This window comes from Lissotriton vulgaris, chromosome 8, assembly GCF_964263255.1.
Source record: "Lissotriton vulgaris chromosome 8, aLisVul1.2, whole genome shotgun sequence".
NCBI classification, from domain to species: domain Eukaryota; kingdom Metazoa; phylum Chordata; class Amphibia; order Caudata; family Salamandridae; genus Lissotriton; species Lissotriton vulgaris.
This window is the reverse complement of record NC_141696.1, coordinates 469,646,288-469,663,940: the sequence shown is the minus strand read 5'-3', so window position 1 is coordinate 469,663,940 and position 17,653 is coordinate 469,646,288.

Below are 17,653 nucleotides of genomic sequence, written 5' to 3'. Positions count from 1 at the left end.
AGAACATCACACTCTCACAGACGTGTCGAGACACAAGACCTGGTCTCCAAACACACTGTTTCTCTGACATTTAGGGAGACTTGTCTACAGCCGTAATGGGTTGAGGACAGACAATATCAATGATGTGCAGCTCCGTGAGGAAGAGACAAAGATAACTACTCAGTCAAAAGTAGGAACTCATGGGGAATACACAGGGCTCAAGTCCTAAAAAAAGAAGTGGGGGCACTCACCAAGTTAGGCAGAATGGGTGTGAAATCACTGTGCCTGACATCACCATGCGTGACATCACCGCATGTGACATCACAGAAAATAACCCCGTAGAGTGTGACATCACAGAAAGTTACATCACGGCACGTGCCATCGCATGTGGCATCACAGGAAGTGGCATCACAACCCATGACCTCACAGGAAGTGGCATTAGATATTAAGACCTCACATATGTTTAGGAGGTCTATCATGAGTACATTTTAGCATATTACAGTATTTAACAAATTAGATTTTGCACTGGGTTTGTGCCAAAATATCAACGCAACCCAGACACAACATCTGAGCCTCAACGTATTCATTTTTTAAAAAATAAACTGCTACAAAGAGATTGGCAACAGGGTGAAATGTGACAGTAAATCTGATCTGCTTAATTGGTTGTAATATCTGTATTTTAAAATATCTTATGGAGATAAAGCACCTGCTACAGAGATATTTGTGTGCCAGCTAATGGTAAGATAACTCTTGAGAATAACGTATTTGCTGGAGAGATCTGTGTTTTGCCTAGTCCTAGATTTGAATCATAGCAGCATAGAGGGTTAATATGTCTCTTGCAAGGCCCATTATGTAACACACAGATGACAGGTTTTTATTTTATGTAAGTGAGTTACTGTTTTTAAGAAAGAGGTCCTTTTCTTACTTACAGTTCATCAATTGTAATCCTTCTATTGTAGTACAGTGAGGTATGAAGGACGAGTGGCTTCCACACCTTGTAATTCTCACTGTCTTATGTAACACATTCTTTATATTTATCTACACACATATGATTTATTGTCAATGCATAATCTGTACGTGTGATGTAAAACACTCTGATATCCTGCATTGGGATGAGTAGTGGCAATTAAAATGAGCAGTAACAATTTAAATACCACTATTTTGTTTTATCTCTTTTATAGCCCTTTAGCACTACTGTGGTACTGAAGCGCTACAAAAGAAATAAAACAAATGGTTTTTAAATTGCTATTTGTGTAAATACTGAGATGATCAACACATCTTACAGTGCATGCAAATATATCTGTTATATACAGGGACTGATCAAAGTCAAAAGTATTGCTCTCTTAATTACCTATGAAGTGATGTCTTTGTTTCCCCTCCATTCCATCTAGGCGGGATGGTCCCAATAGCACCCCTTCAGGATACTCCAACAAAAAAGAGGCCTAATGGCCTCTTAATCTCTGCCTTTGTTATGGGCCCAGCTTGCATCTGATAAGGACTGGTCTGCACGTTGCTGCTCAGAACAAAAGCAGACAATGCGAGGCACTGCCGAAAGTGTCCCTGTGTCAGAAAATGGTGCTGCAACGAGTTCGGCATATTTCCGGGAGAACTAGGAAGAACGTGGCACTCTGCTGGATGCAGCCAGTTTTGTAACACTGTAGAGGGTGTCTACCCTCTGAAAATAGTGGGTAGACTGCATCTACCCGCGTCTACCCTCGACTCAAGCCATGGGAATACAGCAAAACAAATCCAGGGTAATGAGGGGAAACAAGGTGGAATGACACAAGTTTAGTGTGACATCTTCTTGTGCTTGCTGAATGAGGGTTCATGACAGTCTCTATTTGCTTCCCTTTTACTCATCAGCCATGAGCATTGCATTGAAATCAACAATAGCATCAGCACTGGAGTATTGCATTTGTACATTACATTGACATCTATGACTGCATGAGCACTAGAGCTTTAAAATGTACTCCAAAATGGCTGTATGACAGTGTATCGACTACAAAAGTAAAGCAATACAAAAAACCATGGCAAAAATAGTGAAGGCCAAAATATCAATTTTCTATACTTACCGTGTAAAGATGTAAAGTAAAAAAAGATTGACAACAAATGTATCGAGATTACTAACAATAGTAAGTATAAAATAGCTTCTTTAAAAATATCTTCTTCAAAAACATAGTATTAAACAATCAAGACTTTGTCAAAAATCTATTAAAAAATATAGGAGCCCATTAGGATGGCGGGCGGATCGCCCCCGCCAGGCCGGCGGTAGCCACCGCTGGCCCGGTGGGGTCAATCCGCCCACCATCCATACCTGATTGACCCCCGCCATATTAGTATGGCTGGAGGGTCGGCGGCGGACAGAAAGACCATCCGCCGCTTTTCCGCCGGTTGACTCTTCAACCAGGCGGAAAAGGGGCATAATATGGTGGCGGTGTCTGCAAGACACCTCCATCCATATTATGATGAGGCGGAGATTGGCCTTGGGAGGCATGCAGTCTTTTGTGTTGGGGGGTGCATTCGCATGCACAAGGTGGCTGGCACCACCCAGTGCCTGTCACGTTGTGAATGCAAAGGCACAACATGCATTTTTCACATGGTGGCGGGTGCTGCTTACAGCACCGCCCACCGCAATGTGAAAAATGTGGGACACGACCGCCATGGTGGCGGTCGCATCCTGATTGTCATGGCGGGGCAGTGGACCGCCGCACCTATGGCGGGCGGTCCCTTTTGCAGTTGCTGTCCGCCCGCCATCGTGATGATGCCCTTAGTGCACAAAAATAGCAAAAAAACGAATTAAAATAATAAAATAATTTGAATTAATAGTAGCTAAACTTGAAGAAAAACCTTTACTATTTTAAAAATACACACAATATTTTTAAAGAAAACTTTAATCAACATAATATAATCCTACTAGTAATTTAAAAAAAGCATATCGATTTTAATACAGTTATGTTACCTTAAAAGTAAATTTCAACACGTACTTTCCAATAAATGTACATGATTACAAAAATCTAAAGAAACATTAGCCTATAAGCATTCCTTTAAAATGTAAACACCAACAGTGTAAAATAATTAATAATAAGTATATAGGATTGAAATATCTATAAATAGATGTGCTTTTTAACACACATACACTATTCATTGAACCATTGTAAACAATAACTTATAAATATCAATTTTGTTTATAAATACTTCCATAAATAGCATAAGCATAAATAAAATAATTATAAAAATCAAACAACAGAAAAACACCACAATAGAGTAAAAACAAACACTAAATGAACTTGATTAATTGCAATCCTACAAACATTTCAAATATTGACGGGGTGACATTTTACTATTCTAGTATCAGGCAAACATTAGTTGAGGAAAGTGCATACTTTAAATAGGGTGAGATATATTATTCTAGCTCTGTTTGCACAAATGCTGAGAAATGTGTTTGAATCAGAAACATGGGATTTACTATTCACCAGTCTAACAATAATTGAAGAAAGTTAGGGGCCATGACTAAATAAGATGGGTGACATTTATTATGCTTACTGCAATCCAAGTAACAGTTGAGAACATGCAGAAATGAAAGAGTTGAGGATTAATTTTGTAAGTCCAGACCTAAAAATATTGGGGAAGGACATACATAAAGGAAGAGATGTAATATTCTAACTCCAGTCTAACAGTAAAAGTGAAAGTTAATAAATTAAACAGGGGGTGAATTGCTTTCCTAACTCCAGTCTCTGAAACATTGGACAAAGTTCATAAATCTGAGTGATGAGCTTTATGTTTCTAGCTCCTATCCAACTAATTGGGCAATATGCTTAAATGGAAGGGATTTGATTTACTTTTCTAATGGCAGTACTACAAATATTTGGAAAAGTTCACAAATCAGAGGGTTCACATTTTCTCTTCTAACTCCAATGCAGGTAAAACTGCAATGAGCGCATAAATAAAAGAGGTCTAATTTACTATTCTAAATCCAGTCAAAAGAAATCGGGAAAAGTGTATAAATTGGGTCGGGATGTTACTATTGTTAGAAATTACTTTAATGTAACAAACATGCCAAATTTAGAAAATAGTGGGCAGTAGTGTTGAGATAAAATCCTCTTAATAATAAATCTTGGGTTCACATACAATATATATTCATTTTAAAATTAGCACCCTAAATATATAGTGAAACATATGTTACACAAAGTAAAATTAAAAAAACATTAAAATACAAAGATTAATGTGAAAATCTGAATTTTAATTATTTTTTAAATTCAAAAACAGCAACCACGTTTACTACTTTTTGAAAGACAGCATTAAATACAATAAAATACTACCAACCCCATTCCCCAGTATCGGTTAACCCATAATTAAATATTGAAAGAAAATTGTACATCACAAAATACATGAACCACAACATACAACAATATACATATTGAACATATATAAAAACCAATTGAAAAACATTTATAACAGTAATATATTTAAATATGTTTATTAAATAATCTAATTTGAATTTAAGTTATAGCATAAACATAACTAACAAAAATGTGAACCCCCTCAAAATGACCCCTTTGTGAAATCTAAATATAAAAAATAATAAAATTAGGTTACACAAAAATTTTACTAACCATATTGAGAAGAAAATTGTACATCACAAAATACATGAACCACAACATACAACAATATACATATTGAACAAATGAACATATATAAAAACCAATTGAAAAACATTTATAACAGTAATATATTTAAATATGTGTATTAAATAACGTAATTTAAAATTTAATTTGTAGCATAAACATAACTAACAAAAATGAGAACCCCCTCAAAATGACCCCTATTTCAAATCTAAAAATAAAAAATAAAAAAATTAGGTTACACAAAAACTTTACTAACCATATCGTCGGCGGTAGGGGGACTGTGAGAGCGTCTCCTCAACCCGCTGACGGCCAGGTACTAAGATACAGATCTAGACAGCGTTTGCTTTTAATTGTAACATGTGATATTTTATAGCGTTTCTACTTGTATTTTAATTGCGCTGTAATATTAGATCATCAGCCTCTTGAAAAGCGCCACTCGCCTTGTGGGAGAGATTAAAGTATTAGTAATTACCTTGGCTCGATTCCTCGTCCTGCCCGCCCCGGTCCGACTCGGCAACCAGTGCCGTTGAGCGGAGGGCGGGTCAGGCAGAGCAAGGTAACTTCCGCTTTCTCTGAGCGGTCAGCGCTCTAGTTGCTGCACCTGAGGGTACTTAGGCAGCGAGGAGCAGGCGGCACATTGCGGTAGGGGGACTGTGAGAGCGTCTCCTCAACCCGCTGACGGCCAGGTACTAAGATACAGATCTAGACAGCGTTTGCTTTTAATTGTAACATGTGATATTTTATAGCGTTTCTACTTGTATTTTAATTGCGCTGTAATATTAGATCATCAGCCTCTTGAAAAGCGCCACTCGCCTTGTGGGAGAGATTAAAGTATTAGTAATTACCTTGGCTCGATTCCTCGTCCTGCCCGCCCCGGTCCGACTCGGCAACCAGTGCCGTTGAGCGGAGGGCGGGTCAGGCAGAGCAAGGTAACTTCCGCTTTCTCTGAGCGGTCAGCGCTCTAGTTGCTGCACCTGAGGGTACTTAGCCCCCTCGTCACAGCAAGCGCGCAGCGGTCACGCGCAGCGAAGCGCCTGAGACGCGCCAGAGAGAAGCCCGTCTGCGCCCGTCCGCGACAGGACGGGACCAGGGGCCTCTCTCCATACACTGTCTGCCTTTTCCACCATGGCCTCTATTAAAGATACTCGCATCAGGTACACCCCGCAGTCCTTGCTAGCACTCCAACCTCAGGGATTACAGAGGTGTGCCAGCGACAACTGGCCTTTTCCCGAGGGCCCGTTTTCTTGTCCCCTATGCAGATTCCAAGCTACTTCCAACGGCATTATCACTGGTTCTGCTAGGGACAATGAGACCACCTTAAAATCTAAAGGCTGGAAAAGTTTTCTCCTGAATGTTCGATCCCTGCCCCGACATCATGTAGAGATCTGGGATACTATCCAAAGTCATAAGCCTGAAATATGTTTCCTCACGGAAACCTGGCTGAAGCCTCACACTGTTTCATCCATAACTCTGGGTATCCCTCAAGGATATAAAATTTTAAGACAAGACCGCCCTATAAAAATTGGTGGAGGAATTGCCATCATTTTTAAAGAAAACCTCCATATTACGGTAGTGGAACAAATTAATTTACCTACTATGGAAATAATGATTTTTAAAACTCACACTAAAACTAAGGATCACTGGAAAGGCGCCCTAGTATATCGTCCTCCAGGCCCCAATGCTGGCTTTTCACTCGCCTTAACTGAAATACTAGCCCCACACTTAAGAGCTAAAGAAAATTTTATTGTTCTCGGAGATTTCAATTTCCATGCAGATATTGCAGAAGACCCTGATACTAGGCTTCTCCTTGCCGATCTGGCTCTTTTAGGTCTTCACCTAAGAAACTGTGGCCCTACTCATAGGAAAGGCCATACACTGGACTTGATTTTTACCAACTACCCTTTAATACACTGTCACCCTCCTATATCCATCAGCTGGTCTGACCACAGCATGTTGGAATTCTCCTTCTTGAGACTAGATAAACCCTCTGCTCCCCCTGCCACTATGAGCATTACCAAAAGAGCATGGCATAAAATTACTCCAATTTCCTTTGAACAAACCTGGAAAGAGCCAACTATTTCCGATTCTGATGACATCGACTCGGCTTTATCCAAACTAAATAGCTCTCTTCTAGAGACCATAAATTCTCTAGCCCCGCAAAAGACTGTCAAAAAACCCCCGACCACCAAAAAAGAAATATGGTATTCCGACTCACTAAAAACAGAGAAACAAAAATGTAGGAAACTGGAAAAGCAATGGAGAAAGGATCACTCTCTTGCTAGTAAGGCACTCTACCAGCAGGCCATATCATCTACTATAATAACATCAAAAAGGCAAGAAAAACCTGCCTGCGGTCCCAGCTTGATGAAGCTGCCAACTCCACTAGAGAATTATATAAAATTCTCAAGACTTTCACTAACCCCTTGGCATGTGAAAGTCCGGATACCTTCTCTCAAGAACTATGCAATAATATTTCCCAATTCTTTGAGGACAAAATTGACACCATTTACAATAAAATCCTTGCCAAACACCCTAATAACCCGGAAGACTCCACTACCTTATGTCAAGAAACTCCCTCAGAGACCCTTAAAGTCATTCCAGAAGTTACAGAAAATGAAGTACAAACACTCTTGGAAAATATGAAATCTGGCTCTCCTCGTGATCTTCTCCCGGCTAGGTTAACCAATAACCTGAGCAGATCATTATGCCCTATCATTACTAAAATCCTTAACCTTTCTTTTAAAGAAGGTAAGCTCCCGCAACAGTGGAAAGAGGCAACTGTGAACCCGATACGTAAAAATACCACCTCTCCCTGGACTGAACTCTCCAACCTCCGCCCTATCTCTCTTTTGCCCCTCCTGACCAAACTGGCTGAGAAACTTGTCAACACTCAGATCTCTAGCTTTATCGAAGCAACAGGGGGCCTGGACCAATCCCAATCTGGGTTCAGGCCCAACTACAGCACCGAATCTGCACTCCTCTCCGTGACCGATAACATCAAGATGTCACAGGATAGAGGAGGCTCGATGATTCTGGTGCTGTTAGACCTGTCAGCTGCTTTCGATACTGTTTCTCACAAGATCTTGCTGAACCGGCTACAAGGAGTGGGCATTAGAGGTCAGGCACTTGCATGGTTGGAAAGTTTTCTCTCTGGTCGCTCACAATCTGTCAGCCTGGGCCCCTATCACTCCATCTCTAGGGCGCTCACTAAGGGGGTGCCACAGGGCTCATGTCTAAGCCCCACATTATTTAATGTGTATGTGGCCCCCCTTGCTGAGATTGTGAGGAAGTACGGATTCACTCCAGTGTCGTACGCCGACGACACTCAACTCCTCTACCCTTTCCATGCCCCTGACCCTAATGTTAGGGAAAACTTTGCGGAAGGCATGAGGGCCATCTCCAACTGGATGGCCGCCAACTACCTCCAGTGCAATGTCGGGAAGACCGAAGTGATGTTCTTTGGGAAAGCCAGCATGCTTTGGTCTCCTGATTGGTGGCCCCAAGATTTGGGACCTGTACCCTCTCCTAGACCTACCATCAAAAATCTGGGTGTGAAACTAGACCAGAACTTAACTCTTAAAGAACATGCAAATGTAATTGCAGGTGCTTGTTTTCACACCATTGGACTACTCAGGCGAGTCTTCCCCCTGCTACCAGACACCTACAGAAAGACCCTGGTTCAAGCCCTTGTAATAAGTCGCCTCGACTATTGCAACGGGCTTCTGATACAAGCCAACGAGGATGCCATCAATCGTTTGCAGGTGGTCCAGAACACGGCGGCAAGATTGATTCTGAATGCCCCCCCTAGAACATCTTCTGGACCCCTGTTGAAAAAACTTCACTGGCTCCCAATACGCCAACGGGTTAAATTCAAAATTTGCTGCACTGTACATAAGTGTTTATTCGGAAATGGCCCCAAATATCTAGCCACACTACTCCAGCCCTATAAACCGGAACGAGATTTACGGTCAAGTAATCTACTCTTGCTCAAACCTCCATTCATTAAAAAAGCCAGACAAGGCGGCCGAGCCCTCTCATCAGTGGGGCCGGCCCTGTGGAATAACTTGCCGCTCAGCTTAAGACAGATCTCCAATCACCTCACCTTTAGAAAAATGCTAAAAACAAATCTGTTTATGGAGACATAACTTTAGGACTGCTGTTTATACAGTATCTTTGCCGCCTGTTGCTGTCAAAGCGCGGAGATAACCCTTTCGGGCTCGATTCTTGCGCTATAGAAATATATAAATAAATAAATAAATAAATAAATCGTCAAATAAACAACACAACCCAAAATATAAAGAAAAAAAAATTATACTTCAGAATAAATGAACGCCAGTTTTATGAACAAGCTTAAAATATTTACAATTAAAGGCATTGTAACTGACTGCAATTATATAGCGCTTACTACCCCTGACAAGTCGTTGCCAGGCAGAGTGCTGCTCCGGAATCCAAGGTTAGTGGTTGCTTCATTTGTTGTTGATTATTGGGATTAGGCGTGTTCTTGTTCAATGTATTTTCTCCAGTGTCTTTGTTGTGGATTAAATTTGTAGGAGTTAGGTGTGATAATTAGTGGGGGGTTTGTGAGTTCATGCAGATGGTGGATAGGATTAGTAGATGAGACTGAGGGGCATATTACCAACAACTAGCGATAATTATCGCTATGTTGGTTTAGCGGCGATATTTTTATCGCCGAGCTGCGGCGATTTTTATCGCTTAGGAACCTTGCTATTATTAAGGTTTATCTCCTAAGTGATAAAAATCGGCCGAAATGCATGAATATCGCAGAAAAGTCAGCGATATTCATGCATTACCGAGCTAATGCTCTTAGCCATGTTATCCCACCTCCCATTGGATAACATGGCTAAGAATTGCTCAGGGGCAGGTGTTAGCTTTTGGAGATAGCGATGTTAGCGACTGTTTCCAGTCGCTAACATCTTGGCATGCCCACTTTGCATGTCATTAGTGATAAATATCACTGACATGCAAAGCGGGCCCCAAGATGGTCGCTATCTCCTACTAGCTGTCGCTAACTGGTGTTAGCGACAGCTAGGTAATAGGGAGATAATTTTATCTCTGCTTTCTTGGCTTTTAAAGCCAAAAAAGCGGAGATAAACCCCCTTGATAATATGCCCCTAGGTGTTGCTAGGTTGCAGGTTATGACTTTCAAAGGACAGGTTGTGTTCTTAACGATGAGATGTGGGCAATTTGCTGGAACACAAAAATGTAGATTAAGGCAAACACACACACAACTTAGAATGGGCTGGCTGTACCCAACAAGAGGAGGCATTCAGAGGATGGAAGGAAAGGAAAGTTAAAAATGTCATGCAGGGATTTAGAAAACAGATGATTTTTGAGGCAGCATGCACTCTAAAGGTGCAAAACTACAGAAAGAAACATCATTATTTGCATGTAATAAAGTGCTCCATTAGGTACTTTTGATGGTCAGCAGAAGCAGGCAGTACACAATAGTTAATCTACTTCTAGGCCATTTAAAGACCCCTGTTTCATCATGGACAGCGGATCAGTTCAGGTGTTGGAAGTGTACAGTAATGGCTGGAAGCATATATAGGGAAATGTCAAGTGCTTCAGGCTGCACTTGACAGAGGCAGTAACCTCATGATCAATGGGATCAGTGTAAGCTGCAGGCAAAATATAGACAGGTAGTGGTGTCATTTCAAAAATGTAGCCTCATATAGATCACATTGATACATTTTGGAAGTAGATCAGATCTTTAGAAATCTTGCATGTGTGTGTATGCATTTTTTTTAAACATTATTGTAACTTACAAAAAATAGTAAAATTAGTAATTAAACAAAAAAAAAATACATTTATAAAAATAAATATATAAACTATAAAAAAATTTAATTTAATATCAAAAGAATACACCCTAACAAATATGTGTTACTTGGTAATAACTTAACAAATAACATAAATATATTTTATAATTAAAATATAGTTTTAATTATATACATTAAAAAAATACATCTCTTTTTTCAACCAGAGTGAAAACAATAATAATTTATATTATATAGTAAAATATAAACCTTTATATTTATTTTATAAAATGTTTAAGACAAATGCAACAAATGGTATACTTAAAAACGTTATAAAACAAAATATAATGTAAAAACATTAAACAAATTATGCATTTACAAATACTTTTTAGTTAAATACACTCACAATACTTATAAAAACGTTGAAAAAAAAAAAAATTAGAACCAAAATAAAAAAATATTAAACAAAAAACAATTCCAACATACTACTGCAAGTACAATCTTAAAGAAATCAAGAAAACATGCTTACATTTTGGGGAAAAGTATTCAGAATTACTGTTCTAAATCCAATTTAACACAACAAAAATTGGGATCAGTGTCCATTCAAGGAGTACACAGCGGCCTGCAGGAAAGCAGGTCGCTAGAGCGCCCATCTGTCTGGGATGTCCCTCAATGATACTTTTGCATAGGAAGAGCCTGTAATCTTTTTTTTTTTTAAATAGAAGCATCTGATCATGTATTGGTAAATGTACTTTCTTACCGATTCCTTCTCTAGAACGGCAGGGGAGGTGGCAGGAGGCTGAGCAATAGTCAGCACTGCAATACACTTGTCGCAAGCTGTTCTGGAGCTGCGGAAGAGCTGCAGCGCAGCTGTGTGAGTCCTCCTTTGGGGAAATGGAAGCAGCGTAAGCACAAGCACAGTCTCCGTAAGACCAGCAGCTGTAAAGGTGGTGATAAGTGGCCGAGAGAGCGAGCCTGCATAAGGAGAACCCTCTGATTGAGCAGCTAAATGCCCCAGATGCTCTAATCAGGGGTAAGGTGTCAGAGAAATAAGGCAGGTTTAAATAAATCTGGGAAGGGGATTAAACAATAGAGGCTCCTCAAAAATCCTTGAGAAGATGAGCGGTCATTCATCTAGGTCTGCTTTTAAAGAAAGAACACAACACAAGAATTGACAATACTGATGATCATTCACTCAATCTTTCATTCAAAGATCACATGACCTAATCGCTGTGATCTGCAAACATATTTTTTATTCTCTTTATTTTTGATTATTTTGTTAATTTTCAAAATCATCTCATTTTTGAAAAGTTGTTCTGTTTTGGTATGTACTTTTAAAGAAAAGCGCAATAATTCACCTAGGCATCCTGGTAAGCCTGCTCAACAGACAGGGCCACCCCAATCTTTTCAGGCTGGCTCTGTCACCGAGCCCACAAAATCTTCTGATACCCCCAACCTATGTTCCCATTAAGCTACGCGCATGGGCACGTGCGCAGCATAATTTTTCCAGCGAGCAGTGTCTCTCCTGCAGCGCACACGTCTCTAGATCTGAAACGAGGACAAAGTAGATTCTTTGAAATGTGCCTCATAAAAGGCAAAGGTCACACTGTAGAAAGTCTGCAGGAATGAAAAAGCCTTGCCCTGAAATGCATGTGTGTAAGAAAGTGTAGAAATAAAAAATGCCTTGTCTTGAAATATGCGTGTATTTAAATCATGGACAAGATTTAAACACACACATTTCAGGAGAAGGCATTTTTATTTCTCCAGACTTTCTACTGACAGCCATATTCTTTGACTTACATGAAGCACATTTCAAAACATCCACTTCCACCTTCCTTTCCGATAAGGAACAGGATCTCTAATCATCATGTGTTGAACATTCCCCAGGGGCAGCAATACAAATGCTAGGATTGCAACTGAAGAAACTTCATAGAGGAGTGTACTTTTTACACAAACTTCAAAGCAATTAAGACTGTTGGAAGGGATGGAGTAATGTTCTGCTTACCTATCACTTTCCTTGATGCACAAAATAATCACTAACAATGAAAAAATTAAAAAAGGGATTTTAAGCAGTCAACAGCACTTGGAAGCAGCTTAAAGACTGCATACAGGCAATGCAAAATTCTAAAATGCTATGACGTTCCGCTTTTCTCTTTCTCTCATTTGGAGACAAATATGTAAATATCAACAATTCATCTTATGTTTAAGACTGACATTTAACCTTGTAAGTGCTTACAATTTTGGCAATGGAGACACAAACAATAAGTAGTCAAGCTTGTATGTAGTGTGCATTGGGTATTGTTTTGTGCTCTTGCAATGGCAAAAGCAATTTTACTTTGAGGTAGGTACAAAAGCACTGTGTTTCACCTTCATGGGTGACGGCATGTCTGCTGGAAAACATGTCTTCCAAAACTTAAACTATATATAACAGCACATCTGATACAATGGGTAAATTACAATATCTAGTAGTTTGGTTAGAGTTTTTGTAGAAAAAGGGATGTTCTGACGTTTTTATTCCAATAAATGCTTTAAATGTCTATAGGCTAAAGTCCCTGGTAAAACAGACAATTATTGGCGGGATGGATAAACGACTATAATAGTTGTCAGGCAATTACCAATTGACATGTTTACAGCTAATGTTGATTAGATGTGACATGTGAGTTTGTTGTCCACGACTCACCAGAAGTTGAGTAGCTTCTTGCTCTGAGGATTGTACTGTGTGCAATACAATGAATGCATGGCACCTAAAGATAGAAGTAAATGAGGAGATATCTTAGATCAGATGTCGAAATACTCAGGTATTTTGTGTGAACTCACATTTTTCCATAACAGAGAGATTGTAAAGTGATCCATTGCTGCTTTATCTTTAGCATCATGTTGGATGGGAAATTATTATTGTCTCACATGTGACTATTGCATGCAACTAAGCTGAATCAAAATGCGCCATTTTACTTTGATTTTTAAATAAATCTTTGGAGGGAGAAACACCACTGGTTTTAGTACCTCATGTGCTGCACTCACTTGCATTGTAATATTTCACTCCTTGGTGCACATAGCCTAGGCTGTAGTGCACAAAGACCCTTTTTTGCCGCACACATAGGAAACTAATTAGAGGGAACATCGCCCCAACCCCTCATTTGTGTGCCACAGATAACCTTAAACAACAAACCGTAAAACAGTGTGAGAATTCACAAGAAGGCGGATATGATTGACCCAATAAAGCTAAAATAACCCTCTCATTAAGGTCCTTCTTTAAGGTGTTGCCAAATGTAGTAGACCCCAGTGAGGCGGCTAGTGAACTTGGGGGATGCTGGGCGAGGAGCCTGTAGTGAGGAAGGTAGATAAACAAAGGCTAGAGGAGATGGCAACAGAAGGCAGGCAGATGAGAGCTGGGAGCCATAGATACCAGGCTTTAGAGTGGTTGGATAAAGAGTCCAATTTAGTAGTTGGGAAAACCTCCCAAAGCCAGGCAGAAACTCTGCCTAAACCTCTACCTATTGAGACCACTTGTGACCTCCCAGAATCTGCTACAGCAACAGCCGAACAGGCAACTATTGCATCAATTGAAGCAAAGATTTTATTGTTGTCTGTTGATATTATAAAGGGCTTGGTTATTTCAGAAGCAAACCAGGGAGAAATACAGGGGTCATGTGAAGTACTCAAGAAAAAGTTTGATCTCTTGGCTCCCGGGACTGAGGTCCTCGAGGACACAGTTAGATAACTGAAAGTCACAGTGGAATAAAAAAGGCAGAAATACAGGCGTTGAGGCATAGTGAACAGAAATATCAAGAGAAATTAGAGCTGCTGGAGAAAAATTTAAAAAAAAAAATATTGGGATTCTTAATGTTCCAGAGGGGGTGCAAGGGGAAGATTTAAAAGCCTATGCTGTCACCTTGATAAAGGTAGACACATATTGAAGACAGTGAGAAATACATAACTAAATATATTCAACGAATACATAGTGATCCATTTAGGGGAAATCCCAATATGTAAACCCCGAAAAATGTTGCTGAATTTCCAAACCTATGCTTTGAAAGAAAAGATATTATTAAAAGCGCTGTAGTTGAAAACCTTGAGGGCAAATGACTTTTCTTTAGAGATCAGATCGGATATATCCCGAGTAACCATAAACAGGCAATGGGACCTCGGGAAGCAGATAGAGAATTAAAAATAAATAGGGGCTACGGCCCAGCTCAGATTTTCAGCTTCTCTTTGTGTTATGCTTAATAACAAACTTCACAATTTAAAGGTACACAAAGAAGCAGATGAATTATTGGAAGCCATCAAAAGAGAGTAAAGATAGCAGATCGCAATAGTAGTACATCAAAATGACCTGGATTTGGGACAGAAATCAGTGACATTCTAGGCATATCCTCTTCTTTATTCTTCTTCATTCTGTTTTTCCTTTTTGGTTTTCCTTTTACACTTTCTTAAGGGCATCCCAGTGGTGCTCTAAATGGGATTAATAACAGTGCATGTGGAAGTTGGGGAGTGCTCTCCAAGGGGGTTTGTACAGGGGTAAGTGTGGTGAGGAGCACAGAGTGGGGTGTATCGGATAAAAAAAGAAAACAAAATCCTCAGCCAATGCACATTGAGGCACACCAGAACTCTCAGGACAGTCATGGGCCATGGTGATAGAGGTACTAGCAAATCAATCCAAATTCTTACCTGAAACAATTAATGGGTTATGTACAAAAAGGAGATAGGAAAAGATCTTGCAATATCTAAGAGATTGACCAATGCTTACAAGCATTTTGCAGGAAACCCATCTGACCAGGGTAGAATATCTAGAATTGTTTAAGTACCAAAAATGGGTACAATAAATCGCTTGCACAGACCAGAGCTCTGGTACCAGAGGGTGTGGCCATTTTGTTTATAAAACAGGTGAATGTATTTATCTCAGGAAGTGCCAAAGATAAATTAGGAAGGTGGATCATTATCAAACTCCAATTATATGATAACATCTTCACGCTTGTGGGATATTATGGTCCAAATTCCAATGACATTGAGCCTCTTAAGACGACCTACCTCAATCTCTTAGACTTCACCTATCCTATTACAATGGCTTGTGATTTTAATGTGATATTTGACAACAAATTGTATAAGTCGGCCAAAAGTACATCAATAGGCTTTCCGAAATAACAGGCTCATTTAAAAAATATGATGGGACATATAGCTTTATGTGATTTATGAACAAAGGAGCAAGATTAAAGCAGGGTTTCTCTTTTTATAATAGAAACTATGGTAATTCATCCAGGATTGACTATATTTTAGTAGATCAGGTCCTAACAGAGGACATTCTGGATATTACCTATCCAGCGGTCCACCTGTCTGATCATTCTCGTAAAGTAATAGAACGTAAGCCTATCTTTAAGACTGAGTTAAGGAAATGGACCCTAAACCGTACCATATTCGTGGATAAAGACTTGGTCAGCATCCTCCACTTGGAGATGGAGAAATTCCTTAAGATTAATATTGGTTCATCCCCTTTGACTGAGTATGGGACTCACTTAAGGCTTTCCTAAAGGCAAATAACACCAGTTTATCTAGGTTCAGGAATAAGAAGTATAGAAACGAGGTTAGGACCTTGGAGTCCATAATGACAAAACTGGAATAACTTTTGGTTGCATAGCTAAATACTGAGGAGGCTGCACCCCTAGAAAATAGGCTATACTTGCTGAGGGAGCAGCTATGTTGGAGGCCAGAGTGAAGAAGAGATGAAAAGCAAATAAGCTAGCTCACTTTGAGTATGGAGAGAATGCGATAAAGTTATTCACTTGGAAGATCAAAGCTGATCAAGCAAGAATGTCATTAAAGAACTAAATTGTGGTCAGACGGCTGTAAGGTTGACTAGCAGCTCGGATATAAAGAGAGCTTTCCATATGTCTTTTGAAAAACTGCACTCTGAGGACTTGAAGATACAGAGGGGGTGGCTAAACAATGGATAGGCATGTATGGCCTACCCACTCTAGCATTAAATGACCAGTCTGCTTTGAATGGTTGTATTAGCCAGATAGAGGTTAGGGGAGTTTTTAGTTTAAGTGAAGGGGGTAAAGTTGCAGGCCACGATGTTCTGCCAGTGGAGCTGTAAAATGCCCTTGGCAATTCTATTCTGTCAGTGATGACTGGGGGAGATGTTTGAAGAAGGGTCTCAGTTGCCACAGACTTGGAATGAGGCAATAGTTATGCAAATTTTTGAAACCGGGAAAAACCCTACATGTTGTGAATCCTATAGACCCATTTCACTCCTCAACAGTGACTATAAAATGTTTGCAAAGGTTTTGGTTGAGTGGAGTAGGTGGTGCATAGTGATCAGAAGGGTTTTGTAAGAGGAAGGTCTCTCCATGAACAAACATACTTTCATGTTGGCACAATTGACTTGGCCACAACCTTTAACATTCCTATAACAGATTTAACCCTAGATGCTACAAAAGCTTTTGACATGGTAAATGGGACATACTTGGCTACCATCTTAAAATAGCACAATCTGGGCAAACTTTTTGTAGAGCCAAACGGCTGATCTATTAAGACCCTTCAGCAAGAATGTTTGTCAATGGAAGCTTAACTTCAACCTTTAAAATAACTAGAGGCCCGAGGCAAGGGTACATACTAATTAAGAATGTCATGAAATATTTGGGGTTAAAGATTACGCAAGATATAGAAAAGATTCCTGAAGTAGACCTTGCAAAAGCTTTGGCTGAAACAAACAGATTGATGAAGGTTTGGACTCATCTCCCATTGACAGTCTTTGGTAGAACAAATTTAGGATAGATTTCTATTCTCCCTAAATGTAGCTATTTCTTTAACACAATCCCCTGTACTTCAAGAAAGAATGGTTAGAGAAGATACAACAGACAGCTAACTCCTTTGGGTATATAAATGGGTGAGGATATCATGGAAGCAGCTTCGCATAAGGAGGTATAAGGGGGAGTAGTCCCTGCTTGACATGCAGCATTACGCTGGGGCTTTCCGGATGAAGAATGCCAGGATGCTCTTTAATACTCCAGTCTGTTCATAGATAGGGTCCCTGTTTAAATCTATGCTGAAAGAAGTTAGAGGGGCTAATAGCCATTTCCTATTCAAAGTCAAAGACATGAAGTGCTTCAACAAAGTGAGATTGAAAGTGTTATAAGCTATGGCCAGGATGTGGCCTGGTATCAGAAGTGGTATGAAATTGGAATATTATAGTAATCTTGCTACTATCTGGCACTCCCCGGGCGCCCCAGAGTGCCTCAAAGAGAAATTAGCATTACCAATTAAGGCAGCAGGAATACA